General features: G+C 39.4%; 1 protein-coding gene across 4 annotated transcripts in view; it reads left to right on the top strand.

Annotated features, from left to right (window-relative positions):
• tln2b (talin 2b) overlaps positions 1–18,196 on the top strand; it is a 120,123-nt gene that overhangs the window by 32,422 nt on the left and 69,505 nt on the right. For 3 of the 4 annotated variants that reach the window (XM_053236646.1, XM_053236644.1, XM_053236645.1), the window contains exon 2: positions 5,254–5,302. The gene's annotated coding sequence lies outside the window, so the exon portion shown is untranslated. Of the gene's footprint in view, positions 1–5,253; positions 5,303–15,830; positions 15,953–18,196 lie in introns of those variants that run through there. The other variant, XM_034307272.2, reaches the window with a different exon arrangement.

Below are 18,196 nucleotides of genomic sequence, written 5' to 3' on the forward strand. Positions count from 1 at the left end.
TTTTGGAGTACAATGCCTCCTTCATGATCTGCATCATGCAGAAAAGGAATCTGGGGGGAAAAAAAAGGGGCTTCCTACATGCTGATGTACAGTGACGATGTACACTGATGATGTACATTGTTGCTCAGTAATAATTTCCCATGACATGCTGTACATACATATCCTAAGTCAGTGGAACATTTTATCATTTAAGATTTGGATTATCCATAAGGAATGTTGTCATAATTTGTAATTGAGTGAGCTCAGCTGTCTGTTTTCTATGAGGCATGAAGAAATGTCCTCCTGTGGGTTCTCGCTCTCTCTTTCTTGCTCTCTTGCTCACTCACACTCTCATTTCATGTCAAACCCACTGGAATGGATAGGCTGCAAAATGGCTATCTAGTAGTCCCCAGGCTGCAGCAAAAAAATTTGAACTCATTACCCACTTTTATTGATTCATCTTGCAAAGTGCACAGAACTTTTAAAAGTGCAAGCTGGGCAGGAAGAGTTAGGATCAGCACATAGACATTTCTGGAAGTGTGCTTTAAAAAGCGTGCTCCCCAAATGTTTCAGGCAACACCGCCCTGTCAGCAGCACCCTCTCTCTCATCTCTGAGTTCTCTTGTTCACATCTTTCAGATAGTACAGGGAACTAGTTGAGCTGTAGCTGGCATGGAATAGAAGCAGAACTTCTCCAAAACTCATTTCCAGAAGGCTGAGACACAGATTTACTATAGGTTCTGAATGACAACCAGCGCAGTCTATAAGGTAGAGCGTTAATCATAGGCAAGCTTGTTTTTCTGGTATGACGGATATAATTTTATCCATCTATGCAAAACAATGGTCAGCACTATTCCATACTCTGCAGCATATGCAGTTTAACTTGACAGATTTGCATCCTGAAGACGAAGACTGAATATTAAAGGGTTTCAGTTTTGCAGCAGTTGTCTCACCCTTAGCAACTGGACTGGTGAAAGGTAAAAATGCACCATCTGAATGATTTTTCCTGAAAATGTCATTTTGGTCAGTTTAGTTTCAATATCATGGCTTTTTTTCAATCAATATCATGGCTTTTTTTTTTTTTAACCTCTGAGTATATATGCTAATGTTCTGACTTTATGGGTGCTGCTGCATTGTTTTTGCACCAGACTTATGTAAAACTTTATGGATTCAATTTTATTTTTCAGCAATATTTCTTGAATTATTCAAACGTGAAATGATTTAAAAGAGATGATATAATCAGAATAGCTGATACACTTATATATATATATATATATATATATATATATATATATATTTAAGTTCTACAATAGTGGTGTTGAATCAGTTTTAGGATGCTTATCAATAGTATTGCAAGATAAAAATGAATCCAAGACTGTATTAAGTGTAGAGACTGTTAACTGGTAGAAAACTGAATGGCATAATGTGTCACCTTGTTGGAAAAGGTGTAAGCAAGAAAAAGCATCTTATGGTAACACAAGTACATGTTTAGGGTAGTGCTTTCTCTGCAACATTTTTTTAAGCAGAAGTCCTAATACTAAGAAATATTATTCTTTAGTTATTCATGACAAAAGCCGGAGCCAGAATTTCATAACATAGTCTATTTAATGGTAGCACACTGACTAATATATTATCTAAAGTATCTTTAGCTTCAGCTTAAAAACTATTTGTGAGCAGTGAAGGAAATAAATTATAAAAGCTAGCTATTGAGCCAAACAATGAATCCTAAATTCCTATCAGCCATGCTTGTAGTTATTTTATGTTTTGCCCTATGTAATGCATGTATGTAAGGAGTGGGTAACTTGTGACTCGGCCTGCTTTCTGGTATGACGATCACGGTTGCCATAGAAACTGCCATAAAAAGGTGTTGTCAGGTCTTTACCCCTTTTAAAAGAGATGTATTTTTGAAACCAAATATTATAAATTATTTATGCCATATATTTTGTTCAGATTTTAGCAGTGATTTTATATCGTCTTGGTGATCTGTTTTGGGTTTATAGGTCACTCTCTATTCAAGTTGATAGAAACCTGATCTTGTATGACTGGAAATAACCACCTGGGAGCGTTGCCAAGATGGCGGCCGACTTAACCATAAGGACTTTGACAATATGTGCGCACTTCAGTCTCGCGTGCTTTAGGAGACCAATTCTAGCAATGCAAGGCAAAAAAAAATTTGAGTGCTGCTTGTTATAAGAACCAGTGTAGATATATGATATGATGCTGATCCTATGCAAGTATATGTTATTGTGAATCTATTCTTTAATTAAGAATATATCATAATTGTGTGTGATTCTGTATTCATAGGGAAATTTGATTAAATGAAATCCTCTCTGATTCTGTGAAAAGAAATCAATACAGTCCTATTCAGCTGGTCCATCACTTTGATGCTTGTGCTTAAATTAGTTGATGGATTAAATTGACTGGTGTACCATTTAACTTGTGTGTGTATCATTTCATTTTGGATGGTTCAATAGTATTGTTCGCTATTCCATCAGAAACTGTTGTGTTACCAGGTTACTGCTCTTGCTGAACATTTGGCAGTGTCTACTATGTTTTTGTTTTATCTTTATTTACACAAGATTTCTTTTGTATAATATTTCATACCCCAGCAGAAAGCCATGCTATAATTTACAGCATCTTGTGGAGCTATGTGTTCCTCATCTGCTGTGTATCTACTCTTTCAAGCTTGGTTTCAACTGTGCCTCGAAAACTTGTAAATGCTCCCAGGCTGTTTATGTAAATGATCCTCACCCTTCACCATGGCATTCCTTCATGTCCTTCATAGTGACACTGCTGTCCTCTCACCAGTTACCAATTAGGTCTCGCATATACAGTTTCCCTGTCTAGTCTAGCCGTGATAGTTTGGAGTTTTGTGGTTGGTTGAACTGTGTACTATCATAGCTGCCTTAGTGTAGCTGTAGTTATGTGTGTTCTCATCATCTGATAACTAACTCTCTTTGCTTGGCTGGTTAAAGAAGAACATTTTGTCATCAGAGCTCTAAGAACACTTTGACATGTCTTACATAATGATTACATTTGGACAAAGCTGGTTCTAGTGCTGTGTTAAACTGTGAGTGTAGGATGGAAGCAGCTGCATGAGTGGTCTGTGTTTTGAGCTCAGTATTGGGCCTCTAAGCTCATTACACTAATCTGGTTAGGGGAACAACTGGGCTTCAGGCTCTTCTCCTCCAGCTTTGCAAATGATTGGGCATCACCTCATGTGAAGTCTCCTGCTGAGGTACATACAGCCACGGAGCCTCTTCATCCCTCCACCCACACGTATGAAGTAAAGACTGGGCCTGATTTCTCTCTAGCCAAGACTGTAGGTTCAAACTGCCTATCACTGACTGTAGTATCAAGTGACTACACATGGACTACACTACACACCACCTAGATTTAGTGTTCATTGGTGCAAATCTATTTAAGCCTGCCTTGTTTTTCATCAGCAGTGTTTGAGAAGTTCAACATGAAATACAATAAAAGGGTGGAATAATTGGTCAGAGACCTATTGTTTTTGTTTTTTTCCAAAATGCCTTTGGTGGCAGTAGAAGCAAATACATATGAAACACACAAAGTACAGTTTATACAAAGGACAAATGACAGAAGTTTTGTTTTCCTTCGTCTTGAACAAAAGAGCTGGCTAATGGCCAGTGCAGCTTTTCTGTTTACTGCATTTGCTATTTGGAAGAGAGACACCTCGATTATAGACCTGAACACTTGACTTAAAAAATTAGGAAGTGTGTGTGTGTACACACATAATTGACTTATGCTCATGCCTGTACAATGAGACTCTATAAGGCTCAGCCCTAGTGGTTTAATAATATAAGTTAAGGTATAGATTAAATTGAAAATATAAAGTTTTCCCAATCAATATCCCAACCAGCCATCAGTAGTCCTACCTAATTTCTGGGTCTTTTTCTACACTCACCAACTCCTAGTCTCTCCCCAAATTCTCCCCCAAATCTTTTAGTACTATTTGAATGAGATACATTTTCCAGATATAGTATGACTGAAGATGTCTGTAACATGGGCTTGGTATAAATGGCAGGAATGGGAGCATGTGTGTTGTCATGATATCAGAAAAAGTAAAAACCTCAACCTGAAGGCACCCCACCTAAAAAGAAATGTAATGCTTGAATGAATAATCACAAATCAAATGACCTTTTTGAGCTGGTTTGGTTGTTGACATACTAGAACTGGTATATTTCTTTATAAGGCTAAGGCCTTATGCAGTCACTTGACTGTAACATCTCTCTACCATTGGTTTAGACTGATATATAAGGATACATCATGTTTTAAAAGCCAATCTGCCACAAACAATGTTGTTATAGCGGAAACACAGCAAAAATATGAATGGTTTTATTTACTTTCTTTGTATATTGGTGAGTGGAGCAATGTACTGAGGTTAACAAGTACTATGTAATGTATAGCTTCTGTATTCTTATCTCGTATGTTCAATTGCAAACTAATTACTTTGATCTTCATTCTAACTGCTTGTTGTAAGGCTGGTGTCCAAGCTCAGGCTTGATGGTTAGTAGGTTACAGGCCTGTAATATGAATGTTGGCTGTACTTGTGCTAGGAAGACAATAGCTCACTTAAAGCCTCCAGAAGTCCTGTTCCTCTGAAATGCCCTTCTGAACAGCCTTAGTGTTCAGCCTTTTAAACTCTGCCAATACTTGGTTTGGATGGGAGTCCATACAAAAGAACATTTGCTGGATTGTCTACTTAAGAAAAAGCATGAAAGCACTTTTCCCACAGAATGAAAGGGAATGTTTACTAATCTATATCTTATTACCTGGGGTTCTTTCTACACCTCCCATTGTTAAAAAAAAAAAAATCCCATCTCCCCGACCTGTTTCTGTCCTCTTCCTAACCTTTGCTTCCCCTCTCCCACTCTCCATCTTCTTCCGGACCTCTTGCCATATCTCTCTTCCCCTCCCTAACCTTATGCCAATTTCTCCCTTAACCTTTCACCAGGCCTTCCTCCACTAATGACTGCTTCAGATGACCCGTGATACCCTCAGAGCTGCACACCGGCACTCGCACTGAAATAACGAGCAGTTCTTAATAGCAGTTTTCTCTGAAATTAAATGAGGAAATGTGTAGCTGTAGTGCCAACAAAATAAATTAGTTTAATTATTGGTGTTGTATAGTTTGAGGCTAAACCTGTCAAGTTCTATTAGCAGAAAATGTTCTGCTCAGAAACAGTGATTCAGCAGGAATCATGCTGATTAGTCTTCCTGTTTCTAACTGGCTTTCTCTTTTATTTTTCAGCTGTGGAGAGCCGCTGAGGTGCTTTGCCTTTGTATGTGCAAACAATAAGGTAAGACCCATTTACTTCCAATCTTTAGAGGAAAGTGCACAGTGTGCAATATTTAATGAGAGAGCAAAAAAGCCCAGTTGGATTTGGATTTTTTTTTGTTGATGGTTGCGTTTATTAAACAGTTGGCTGGTCAGTTTTCCTGTCTGCAGGACCAGGTGTTCTCAGTCAACGGGTGCGCAGTCTTTCTGGCGATCAGTGTTAAATGTCTCAGTGAATGAGCACTGACTCTTTTTCTGAGAACTGGTAATGAAATTCGGGGCCCTTTTGTCGCTCCTAGCAGGGGCTCGGCATTCTGAATAGTCCTGTGCAGCTCAGAAAGGGGCCTTATGCTCCGTGACTAGAGCTGACCAAAAGCCACCCGGCCCCCAGGAAAAAGGCCTAGGCTGCAGTTGCCATGGCGACCAGAGTATGTGGCGCATGACATAGTAGTGGCTGCCAGTTGCTAACAAAGCATGGCAGCATCCTTCCCTTCTTCAAGTGCTAGGACTCTAATCCTCCGTCTCTCTCTCTCACTACCTCAATCGCTGTAGCAGAGAAGCTCAAAGAGCCCTTTGCTCTGCTCTCTGGGGTACACAGCACAGGAAATGCATGGTTGGCTGTGCGGAGAGCCGGACTCTGCTGGCCTCAGCTGTGATGGAGTGAGTGTAAATGCACTCTAGTGGTTTATTAGCATCGAAGCTTACGAAGCATGCTGCTGTTGGATAGTTCTCTTCCGGTTAGCGTGTGCTATTCACACATTCAAAGTGATTGTTCGTTATTAGACCATGACATGCAAGAGTAAATGAATGCTGCGCTCAGTTCCAGTATTTGGTGGGCACGTTTCTGTGTTTGTGGAGCAGCTTTTAAGGACACACTGAATCAGGAAGCATCTGTTAGACTGATAACCAGGAACTTCTCTGCTCTTCTTCAGAACAACCTTAATTGCGTGCAATCCGACAGCATCCTTCAGGAAAGCTCTGTGAAGTGAATAATGCGTTGGAAGAGCTGTTTTCGCTTTTTCCAGCCAATTTAATCGGCTGTTTTTTTTTCCTCCATACATTTCAAAGTGCCTTCTCCCCCCTACACACACACTTTACTATCCTTGTGAAGAATTCACTGACATAACCAAAAGAAATATTTTTTTTGTATTAAAGCTGCCATTTTGTAAAAAAAAAAAAAAAAAAAAAAGAAAGGCAGTTTTCCTTGTGGGGAGCAATCGAATGTCCCCACAAATTCATAAATGTCAGATATTCCTATCCTTGTGGGGTCCCCATCAAGACATATAGTAAATAATAGATCTGTTTGGATTTTGCCTGGGACTCCCACCGTTTGCCTTTCATATTTATCCCAAGGTCGAGATGTTGACCAGTCATTAATCATCTGTAGAGGAAACATCCAGTACGATAGGTGCAGGACTAATTGAGTACAGGGGGAAGACGTCGTGCATGAGTGCTTTATCTACAGGCTGGCTGACTGTCTCATTTGAGTTTTGTTTGGTTACCTCGGCTGTCTCTCCACAGGGGGGAAGTTTCACTTTGTTTGCAGGCCAAGTGTGTGCTGTGTGTGAGTAATTGGTAGGTAAGAATAATGGGTTGTGTACTGTAGCAGGATGAAAGGCGACCAGCTGAACCAGACGTTAGCTAACTTTAACCTTCATCAATCCCCAGCCCTGACCCTTTTTACATGAATGTAATGACAGAACTTAGCATATGCCAATATTTGTTTAGTCAGTATACCCAATAATCAAAGCAAACATTATTACTATTGTGGACACCTGAAAAAATACATCACTCCCCGCATTCCATTCAGACCGTCTGTCCCAGCTGCCCAGGTAGACAGCATTAGATATCTGTCTATCTTAGCCAAGGCAATCCCATATTTCTGCTCACCTGAGGACTACATGAGAACTACATGAAACACTGAATGTACTGCATCCTGACAGGCAGCATATGTAACTTGCTGTCTAGTGTTATTTGACTAGCTTAGCCATTAGTTATCTAGCTAAACCTATTTAAAAGTCTATTCTTCATCTAGTAACTTCTCAGTGATTGAGTAGACAAGTGCACAATCTACTAAACACAATAAAACAATCCTAAATTGCTACCAAAGCAGTTGCAACTAAACATGTAATACAATATTATGAGATAAACTATAATAGAAGGTAATCAGGGGGCTCAGAACAGCTAAAATAATATTTATAGCAGTTATTCATACAAATTACGAGCAATATAATTTTATGGCACCATTTTATTTTATTATTAAATAATAAATCAAAGAAGACTGAAGAACTGTCACAATGGCTGAAAATCACCACAGTGTGCACCCAAATAGCCATTTAAACTATATGAATGGGGGTGCTTTTATATTTATATTTACAGAATTCGGTAGACATTTACATTTATGGCATTTGACAAATGTCCTTATCCGGAGCAACTTACAGAAGTGCATGTGAAAAAACACATGCTTATGCTAGTTCTCTAGGTCAGGGACTAAGACCTACAGGACCTACAGGGACTAGTACCTTCAGTTCTGTGTATGTAGCTAATGTTATTAAAGATTTAATACACCAGAGTTAATAAAAAAAAAATATATAAGTGCCACCTAATACTAGCCAATTTTTGATTGTAGTTTCACAATCAGTTAAGTTTATTTAATCAAGGATGCCAGAAACTATGATAGTTAGGCAACTACTATAATACAATGCTATCTAGAAGAAACAAAGCACATTATAAGTGATTTTTGATTATACAGTAAAACTCTCACAATAATTGACATTCATTTCTCGAGTGGTCAGATTAGACATGTATGTAATTTCCCAATCTATGCACTAAAGCTGCCAGAACCTGAGAGACGCATGAACAGTCCTATAGTAGCGGTTGTACTCTCTATTTCTCAGTCCCTTTTCTCCTGAATTTCTATACGAGCTTGTCTGCCGAGGCAGCTAAGGGAAGGCGTCAGACAGCTTCCCTTGTGGCCCTTTCAATATTTTACACTGGGTCAGGACAGATCAGACTCATTCCACTCAGTCTCTATGGGTTTCTCCACAGGAGAACAGGAGAACTGCTCTCTGCTCACTGCCTCTTATTTCTGTGCTTACACCCTAGTAGTAATGGAGTGCATTAAGTTTGGCGGAGAAAGGCTCTGGTGTTGAACATGCATGTGGATTTGGATACACAGGTGGGGTTTAAAAATAAGGATAGACATAGTTAAAGCACAAAGTCAAATACAGTAAAGATTATTGTATAAAATAAACATTACACACAATAATTCCAATTTGTCCTAACCAAAAAGACATCCTCATGAGACTCTCACTACAGTATGTCCTGTTTCCCTGGGGTATAAATATGATGTTGTATACATGTCATCAAAGAATTTTCAGCACAAAAAAGCCAGATGGTTAACAGATGGTTAAAGAAACCCTGTTGAAAACCTGTGGTTTGAATTGAAGTAGGAAGTCCACATGGACAAACCTAAGAATATAAAGGAGTTTTAAATGTTCTGCATGGAGCAGTAGACCAAGATCCCTCCACAATGTTAGACATTAGAGGAAGAGGCTCAGTGCTGCCATTTGCTCTAAGGCAGGAGCCACAAAATATATAAAAAAAATTATTTTAAACAGGAATTCGAACAGGAATCCTGTTCTTGGCTAACAGGAGTGGAACCTGATATGGTAGTCCATTCAGTTGAGATGCTTTTCTACTCATGGTGGTTGTAAAGAGTGGTTATCTAAGCTAACGTAGCCTTCCTGTCAGCTCGAACCAGACCATTCGCCTTTGCCCTCTCTCATCAACAAGGCATTTCCACCACCAGAACTGTTGGTCAATGGATGTTTTTTGTTTTTCATACCTTTCTGTGTAAACTCGAGAGTTTGTTGTGTGTGAAAATCCCAGATCAGTATTTTTTTTTTTTAAATACTTTATATATATATATATATATATATATATATATATATATATATATATATATATATATATATATATATATATATATATATATTGTATATGTGTGTATACATATGTATGTGGTCACATCCACATAAAAATGCTTAATTTTTGTTCTCCTCTCTCCCTTTGCATGTATAAAGACCACATTTTGGATGCCTTTGCCTTCTCGCAACCATCTTATTTGTATGATTGCAAAGATTACTGATGTTCTTCACTGTAGATGGTGGTCAAATTACCTTACAGGAAATGAGCAATGCCCTATTAAGTTCCCATATGTTTTCCTTGCACCCTGATAACACTCACGATGCATTTGTCTTAGGCCTCTGTTTGCACATAGAAAATATGACAGAATTCTGACCTTTAATTGACATAAATTTATTCCAAGAAAACAGAACTAAAAATAGTATTATTTTTTTTTTATTTAGAGATAAAATTTTTTTTTTTAAATGGTCAACAAAGGTGGGTCAAGGATGTGCACCTTTTGAAAATGCATTGCATCATGGACTACATGAAGTGCCAAGAGATTTTAAATGAAAATCTAGCTGCCTTTGCCAAGAAGCTGCAACCTGGTGGTGGTTAGATCTTCCAGCAGGACAGTGATCCAACACATACGTCCAAATCCACAAAAATGATTCAGTGACATCAAGAATCAGGATGACCTAAACTCCACTGAAACCCTGTAGGTGAGCTGAACAGGAGAGTCTATGTGTTACTGATAATACCCATAAACCCATGCTTTATCTTTTCATATCACCCTGTTTAGTATTTGTAGTGGATGAAATATGTAGTGTTGTATATACATAAATGGCATATAGGTACATGTGGATGTGTTTTGTTTTGGTTTTTTTTGGTTGATTTTGATGGTTTTGGTGTCCTGTATACTGAATGTTATAGTGTGGTTCTTTAACTCCACCATGATATGACATCTGCCTTTCTTCCTGTTGAAACATTTTGAACATTTTCTTTGGTCTATGCCACTGATAGCAGCACATTACTGTAATTACACTCTGCCATCCAGTGTGGCCGCGCACACATATACACACACATACCACTCCACTAAGGAGAACAGACGAGAAGAGAGAGAGGGATTAAAAAGAGAGGTAGAGAGCGCAACACCAGGGCAACTGCCTACAACAACAGGGCACTGTTTCTGCCTGATTTGATTACATTCCACCGAGTGTGTTTTGAGATTATGTTCTTGTGGCAGGAAGGCAAATGCTAGTGGGAGATACCTCCCACTGACAGTGGAGGGAGTAGGTTGTGGACAGCCCGGCTTTGAAAAAAGCATCATCCAAGATTTATAGTCTGCTGCGCATCAAAAAGTAATTATTCTCTCTTTTGTCTACTCTAGAGTTTAGAGATTTTGCTGCCTTCTATGCCAGGGTGCCTTTCAGTGCACGTGGACTAATCTAAAGTGTGTGTGTGTGTGTGTTTGTGTGTGTGGAGTACTTGAACTCACTTTGATCCCAAAGCATGTGCCACTGAGTCAAAGCTTCGCTATTCTGCCATGGCCCACACCAGTAAATAGCTATTGTGTATAAATCTGAACATGCTGCAGAGAAGTTTTGTTGGAACTCATCCCATCATGAGCCCAGAACAGCGGTGAAGCTGGGGACAAACACACTGTTCTGTGGCCATGACGACCCTTCCTGGGTGTGTTTGCGTGTGATTGAGAATGTTCAGCTGTCAGGGTGGAGCGATGCCAAGCTTTCTTCCATTCTCCCCTTCCTCTCTATTTCTCTATCCTCAGGGTTTATTGCTTTGTAATAAGAAAGCATTTTGAATGTATTATGTGCTCTAACCCTCAGTAGCAAGCCTTTAATGAATCCTCCTCTGGATGTCTCTCTTACTAATTAACTGGGCGTTCCACTTTGAAACAAGGACAATAAACCAGGTTCCGGTGTATTTAGGTGAAATTTAGGTGAAAATGTGCGCATTAAAATGTCCAACTTGTGCAATGCGAATGTAACTGAGAGGGAGTTCTGAAAGAATGGGAGACAGTGAGAGAAAGGGGGTTGTAAAGAAGATCCATGTGTGATAACGCTGGAGGACGTTCTACTTTGTAGAGTATTTTTAGCGTGAAAGGAGCCGGGCGGCTTTTTATTTCTTTCCTCAAGACAAGGGCAAGATTTATCATTTCTGTCAGCCAGCAAGGCCTGACACTATAGCGGCCCTATACGATACACGTACTTCACAAAAGCTAAACATTACCACAGATATCTCTCCTTCCCTTTCTCATAGGCTCTTTTTTTTTTTTTTTGCTCTCTTTAATGTAGAAATAATGACGTAACCTCTGTTTCCAGGTAGATTACGGATCTTTCAGAAAACATAATTTGTTCCAGTTCCTGGGTGTCCCCAGTGTGCTTTGTATCCTTCGTGCTGGGTAGGGCAGCACCATGTCTGGACTTTTTAATGATGTGGCTTACTTGGTTGTTTTTTTTAGCTGCAGTGTCACAATGTCCCAGTGCCCTCCAGAACTGGAGTAAGGCAAGAAGATTCCTATTTTATCATTTAGCTTCTTAGCTCTCAACCAGGGAGAATGAAGGTTAACACATGCTTCCTCTGAGACACATGAAGCTAGCCAACCACGTCTGCTCAAGCTGCATCACAGGGCAGAATAACACACTTAAAAAAAGAAAAGTGCTATCTACCCTCTTCTGCATACATGAACTCAAAAAATGTTATCGGTTAATGTCGCCACACAGTATGCCACCTCTCCCACAGAGAGTTTTCCTGCCTACCTTAGCTTCCTGCCACAGATAGCTGTCGCATTGTCAGGATCATTTTGATTCTCTTAAAGCCAAAAGAACCTTTATACAGAAATTGTCCTCTTACCTCTTAGGTGAAGTAGGTCAGACTAATCTTGGGTAAAGCATGCACAAACAAAGTCTACATACATACTTACTGTATACAACACTATATTGTAAAGGGAAGGTCAGTTCTGCTTATATATTGTATGTAGCTTGTTCAGAATAGTGTCTGCCCTTGGAGAAAAAATATTCAGATGTCATGGGGTACTGGTTCTGATGGAGCATTACATAGTTTACCTGAGGGGAAGTTCTGAAGCAGATGGTTCACCGGGTGTGTGAGGTCCATGATGATTTTTTTTTTTTCAGCTCGCTTCTTTGCCCTGATGTCACGCAGCTCCTGAATTGAGAGCTGCTGCTGACCAGTCAGCCTTTCCGCTGTGTGCGGTTCACTCCAGCCTGGCCTTTAAGCAGGAGGAGGCTGAGCTGAAGCACACACACTTATGGATGAGGTTAAGATGCTCTCAGTGGTGGCTGTAGAACTGAGATAGAACTGGCTGAGAGACATTGAGTGTCTGCAACTTTTGTAGGAATAGCATTCGTTGATGAGTTTTTTTTGTTTTGTTTTGTTTTGTTTTTTGTTTTTTTTTATAAATGGTTGTTGTCTTTATTTCCCATTGGAGATCTTGATGGGAATATGAGAATACAGAGGTGGTGAAACACGGGTGATAAAATTAACTAAGCTACTTTTCAGTTTCCCCACAGTGACCTAAAGCCTTTCCTGATTCTGTAAACCAGCCATTATTTCAGGATGAATACAAATAAAATTATTTAATAACTAGTTTAATAACACCCATGAATAATACACAATTACACAGTGTGTACCGTACATGAGATGAAAAGGTGAAAGATGGAAAAACAATTAAGAGATGACTCATTTCCTCTTCCTCGCTGCTGTGCTGGATTGCCTGTCAGTCAAACATGTTCATTAGAATATTAGGCCATCAATAGCGTTCTGATTGGCCTAATAAGCAAATTCAGCTGTTCTTTTTTTTTCAGATGGATTTCTTTCTTTTTTTTTATGGTAATGAGAGCTATTTAAATATACTTTGTTTTGGCAGCAACAATACTAAGCAGCACTGCTGTCTCCTCCTTCACAGGGTGTGTTCATTTTAGGCATCAAATATTGCAGGGGAAATATTATTTTTGTTTTTGTGGGGAAAATGTATTTCTATGGCTTGTAATATTTTCCATCCCTGGTTTTTCCTCACCCACAGTATATACTGAGTAGTAACAGTTTGTAAATCATGTTTGCCTGTAGAGGCAGTGGCATGCTCTTCTTGCTGTAGCATGCACTAATCTGATCTGGCTTTCGACGTCCTTGACGATTGCATCTCTCCACCTTTCTTTTTTTTACAGATGGGTCTAGCTCTTATATAGTATTAGTTCTGCAAATTGTGGCCCTCTGTCCAACTTAAGCAGAAACCAGACACAAAGTGGAGTGCTGGCTGAACAGCAGGTTTATACAGAATGAAAACTGAGAGGAGTGACAGCTCATTGCTCAGCACAGTCTCATATGATCCAGTGCAAGGACACTGATTAATCAGAGACTATTTTTAAATTGAGTGATATGTGGGAAGGCTATATTTATCCTCTCTGAAATGCTGAACTGCCTCTGTGTGCACCAAGGTTTTTTTTTTTTTTACTGAACATCTGGAACATCAAGAGTCTGCACAGCTCCAGGTTCTGTGTCTGTTTGTTCTGCATAGCCTATTAAAACGTCAGCCTGTGTTTCAACATCCTGAAGGCGAAATAGTCGCACATTTTTATTCTAAACATGATGTCTAGTTTCATTGTATGGCGATGTGTTGAGTACGCACTGAAGTTGCAGTTACAATGATGCATCTCATTTCGGCCCCATACTGCTGTACAGGAGCTGTAATAAAAGCAGGAGCTGATCATTTTGCTGTGAGGCTGCAATGTAAATTAGAATCACTTTATGGTGGGTGTAGTTATAAAGGGTGATTAATGATAGCCACCTGATTTAAGGTTTTTCAATGAAGTTCTGCATTTAGTCAGATGCTGCTAATGCCAGTAAATGTGGAAATGGGGAGATGAATAGCCTTTGCTATGTTTTCTGTAATATCTTTGCTCCTAAAGCCCTGTGATAACCTGAGCATGACAATGATGACAGGCTGCATGACATGACTGCAGCCCTTCACTGAGTTAAGTACTATTCGGATGTGATAAAATCTCTGGTCACATGTCTGTTATGTTGCCAGAGGATATATGTAGTAATCACGGTGGATTTGCGCCGTATCAGCGATCTGTATAAATCTCAGAGGTGGGAGTGTCTTCACGCTGTACACATAATTATACTACTATAGTGCATACTACTTACACCTCATTTTAAGGCAAACGGATTGTTTGGTTTATTTTGGCCATGAAAGTTGTACCTGATTATTAGTAGGTCACATGACAATAACATGTATGATGTCTGTACCTGTGCTAGGAATTTGAAGATGAAGTCCTAAGAAGTGTTGCTTCTTTGCCAAGTCTTTTTAAAGCTCGTCTAGGATATATTGTATTGTTCTGCGTTTTAAACAGTTTTGGTTTCAGAGGGAGATGATAGAAAAGAGCGAGCACTACCTGGAGTGTTGTAATCCTATAGAAAATGCATAAAACCTCTTTTTCCTCAGAAAAATAATGAAATTTTTACCATCATGTCAGCTCGGATTTGGATATTTAATTACCCGAGTTTCTACTTGTCATTTTGTAGAAGGTAATATACAGTGTAATCCTTCCTGGTGTGTGCACTCGCAGTTAGTAAAAATGACTGGCATGACTGATTCTAAAAGACAAAAATTCCAGAGATACTCCAGTAAAAATTACATTACTCTATGTCCTCATGTACACCTAATCCAATCCAAATAGGGCTTTAGGCTACACATAATACCTTATTAATGTCTTCTCTTCCATTGACACTTTATAGCTATGAACAGATTGTTTGTAGCCATGGAAATAAAAAAAATGTTATATTCCCTTTCTTAAATCACATGGCAAATCATGAGCATGCAGTTTAAAAGGGAAAACTGCTATGAGAGAACTAGGCTGAGTGAGTAGATGACCAGATAAGTGGACTAAAAGCAGGAAATTGCATGGATGAGTCCTGTAATGAGCCTCTTTGCTCCTATTTATGTGGATGCAGCTCAGCAGTGACCACAATGAGCCTTGACTAGTTTTATTAATATCTCTGACATGGAGCAAGAGCTCTTTTATGATCGCAGTTAATACCTGATGAAGACCGAGTTGGGTTTTGTGAAGAGCAGGAGAGAAAAATATAAGCTTAACTATTGGAACTGACCTGGAAAATAAAAGAAGACTGTAGTAACAGATGGAGCTTGTACAACCGTAATCTCTCTTTTCCCCCCCTCCCCTCCACCCCCTCTGTCTCACTTGTTGTCTTCTCTCATAATATCTCTCTCTCTCTTGTTCTGTTTCTCTCCCTGGCTTTATCTTTTTGCAAGGAGCGAGAAAAGATTAATTCTCTAACTCTTCCTGCGACTCTTTCATTTGCATATGTTTGCATGCTAATTATTATGGAAAATTATGTGTGAACTCTGGCTTATTAAAATATATTTGAGATTCATGCACAACCCAGGAGGCATTTACATACTTTAAGATTAGCACATCAGTGTGTACCGTGACCCTTTGCTTGTTTTAAATCTTATTAAGGCTTATTAAAATCTTATGGATATGTGAATGGAATGTTAATCCTAGTGTTAGTCTGATCTCTGCCTCCTTATTTTTTATTTATTTTTTTTTTTTTTTGCTAGCCGGAGACGCTGTGCAGGCTACTCAAGAGGGAATCACTAAGACCTGAGGCTTTTATACATGCATGTTTTTGCTCAATCCAAAGCAGGCAACTGGAAGAAGTTGCAGCAGCAGTAGTGTGTCCATGGCTTTGTATATTTTACTGTGTGAGTGTGCAGTATGTATATATATCTCACACACACACACACACACAATAGTTATAGGCTCTGAAATAGCATCTGACTTCTATTGCATTACAGTATTAGTGTCTTCAATATTTTAATGAACAGATATTATAATTCACTATATAACCTGACATAATGGTAGACATACTGTCTTCAGGCATTGTAATCTATTATTATTGTGGTTGAGGAAAAAGTATAGAGGTAACTGATGATGCGTTTGTCTCAGTTTTTCAGTGGTCTTGTCCTTTTTTTTTCCTCTTTTCCTTTTTTTTTTTTAAACCACCTCCGAGTAAGAAAGGGGAATAACAATTCCCACTTCCACGTCATACTGCACAAATGCAGCTTGTATAAAGGATCGTATTTACTATGGGACACTGAGTTTGAAGCACACAGATGTGGTGCAGAAGCATCACTTTTTTTTGTGGGGTTGCATAACAAGGGTTATGCATTTATGTAGGGGTTCACGGGTTTACAATGATGCATTAAAATTCAGTGCAAGTTACTGAAAATCTTTGTGTCATAACATTTCAACATTTCGAAATAGCCCTTTGACAGTCGTGTTCACAGTTGTGATAAAATGGACATACCATGATTATATACTATTAGCATCTAAAATATATCAATGATTGCGCTACTGGATGCACCAGCAAAGAGGGAATACTGTAGCCTTGGAATTCATTGTTTTGCGCTAATCTTGGAGCTGCCGTGAGGCTGTTTTACATGTTAAATGCAGTTATCATTCAACCATCAGTGCCGGGGCTTTCTTAGCAATCGCAGCTGTACAATGGTGTTTACACATCACAGCTGGACGTCGTGGGGCTTGTCCTCCCGTATCGCTTCCAGAGCCGAGCTCCACTTGACTGACCGACATACCAACCAGGATATGAGAAAACTGCAGACATACTTCATGAGCGCAAAAGCTACAGAGTACTTACCATTGGAGGAAAGCACTGTACAGCTCATCTGTACTGGTATTTATTAGGGTTATGATCATTCAAATGGTCATTATCAGCAGTCAGCAGCAATATATGGCTATCTCAGTATCTGGCACTGTATCATGTGCTGGGTTTGGATCTGCTTATACCTGAATGTCAGAAAGGACAGGGTGTGCTCTCCTCTTCCAAAACACTCTTACTCGCATGCATACACTCCACAAGGAGTGGCGTCTAGGCAGACTCTGCCCTCTGCCTTTGTTATTGCTGTGAACCACCACACAGCAATCCATTCCAGATGGCCCCTGCTTTCGTGGCCCAATTGAATTGTCCATATTTATGACAGCAGCCTCCCAAAAGCAAGGTTTGTTGTAGTGTTTCCTTCATCCTAAAACCATTTTTTAGGATAATAACAGCATAACTTAATATTTGTTCCACTGTTCCAGCTTTACGATGATCAAGCAAGATGCCCTGGAGGACACACTGCTGAGCCACTTAAAAGGCTAACTTTGAAAGCATGTGACGTCAATGATTGGATGTCTTTATCATGGGCAGGGGGCTATAATTAGCTTACACTGTTCATCCATCCTCAGCGAACAGTACAAAAGGGGCATTGCAGTTTTATAACAGGAGCAATTGTGAGGAGAAACCTTTAACAAGACTAACACTGGCACTTGCAGGCTAAGCTACATTAACCTTATTCAGAGGGAGGGATGTTCACTGCTGTCTCTTAACTGGGAAACAAATCTTCTTGCCTAAGTTGCTGGTATAGCCATTAGTGCATTTGTTGGGGAGTTGATGAACTTGATGAACATTTAATGGGTTTTAATATAATACGTGCTCATTCCGCCTATGCTTAATCATGTCTGAGGTATAGAAACCTGTGTAGAAGCACAGAGTACTTTTACTGGAGCACTCAATATTACTCCTTAGTAATATTTATAGGGATTTTTATAGTATATAATTTTAATCAGCTCTCCTGGAAAGGGTTACATCAATCTCAAACTCTTTACGCCTACTCAGGCTTCCCCACCTCCAATCTACTACAGAAAATTAAGATGATGGAGAGAGATTGAGCAGGATAAGGCAAGGTGAGTTGACTGCCGCGTCAGCTAAAGTCATGATAAATTTGGCACATAATGCCAAGCTGTGCGTGTGTCATAATTTGAAATGATTGTAATATCGCACTATGAGAATATTGAATAGCATCTTCAAATGTCTAGTTTCATTGAGCCTGTGCCCGCTGTAGCCTCACGTTCACGCTCCTCTGACCGGAGTGGAACCTGGTCTTCTG

Source organism: Pangasianodon hypophthalmus, chromosome 9 (genome assembly GCF_027358585.1).
Source record: "Pangasianodon hypophthalmus isolate fPanHyp1 chromosome 9, fPanHyp1.pri, whole genome shotgun sequence".
NCBI lineage: Eukaryota > Metazoa > Chordata > Actinopteri > Siluriformes > Pangasiidae > Pangasianodon > Pangasianodon hypophthalmus.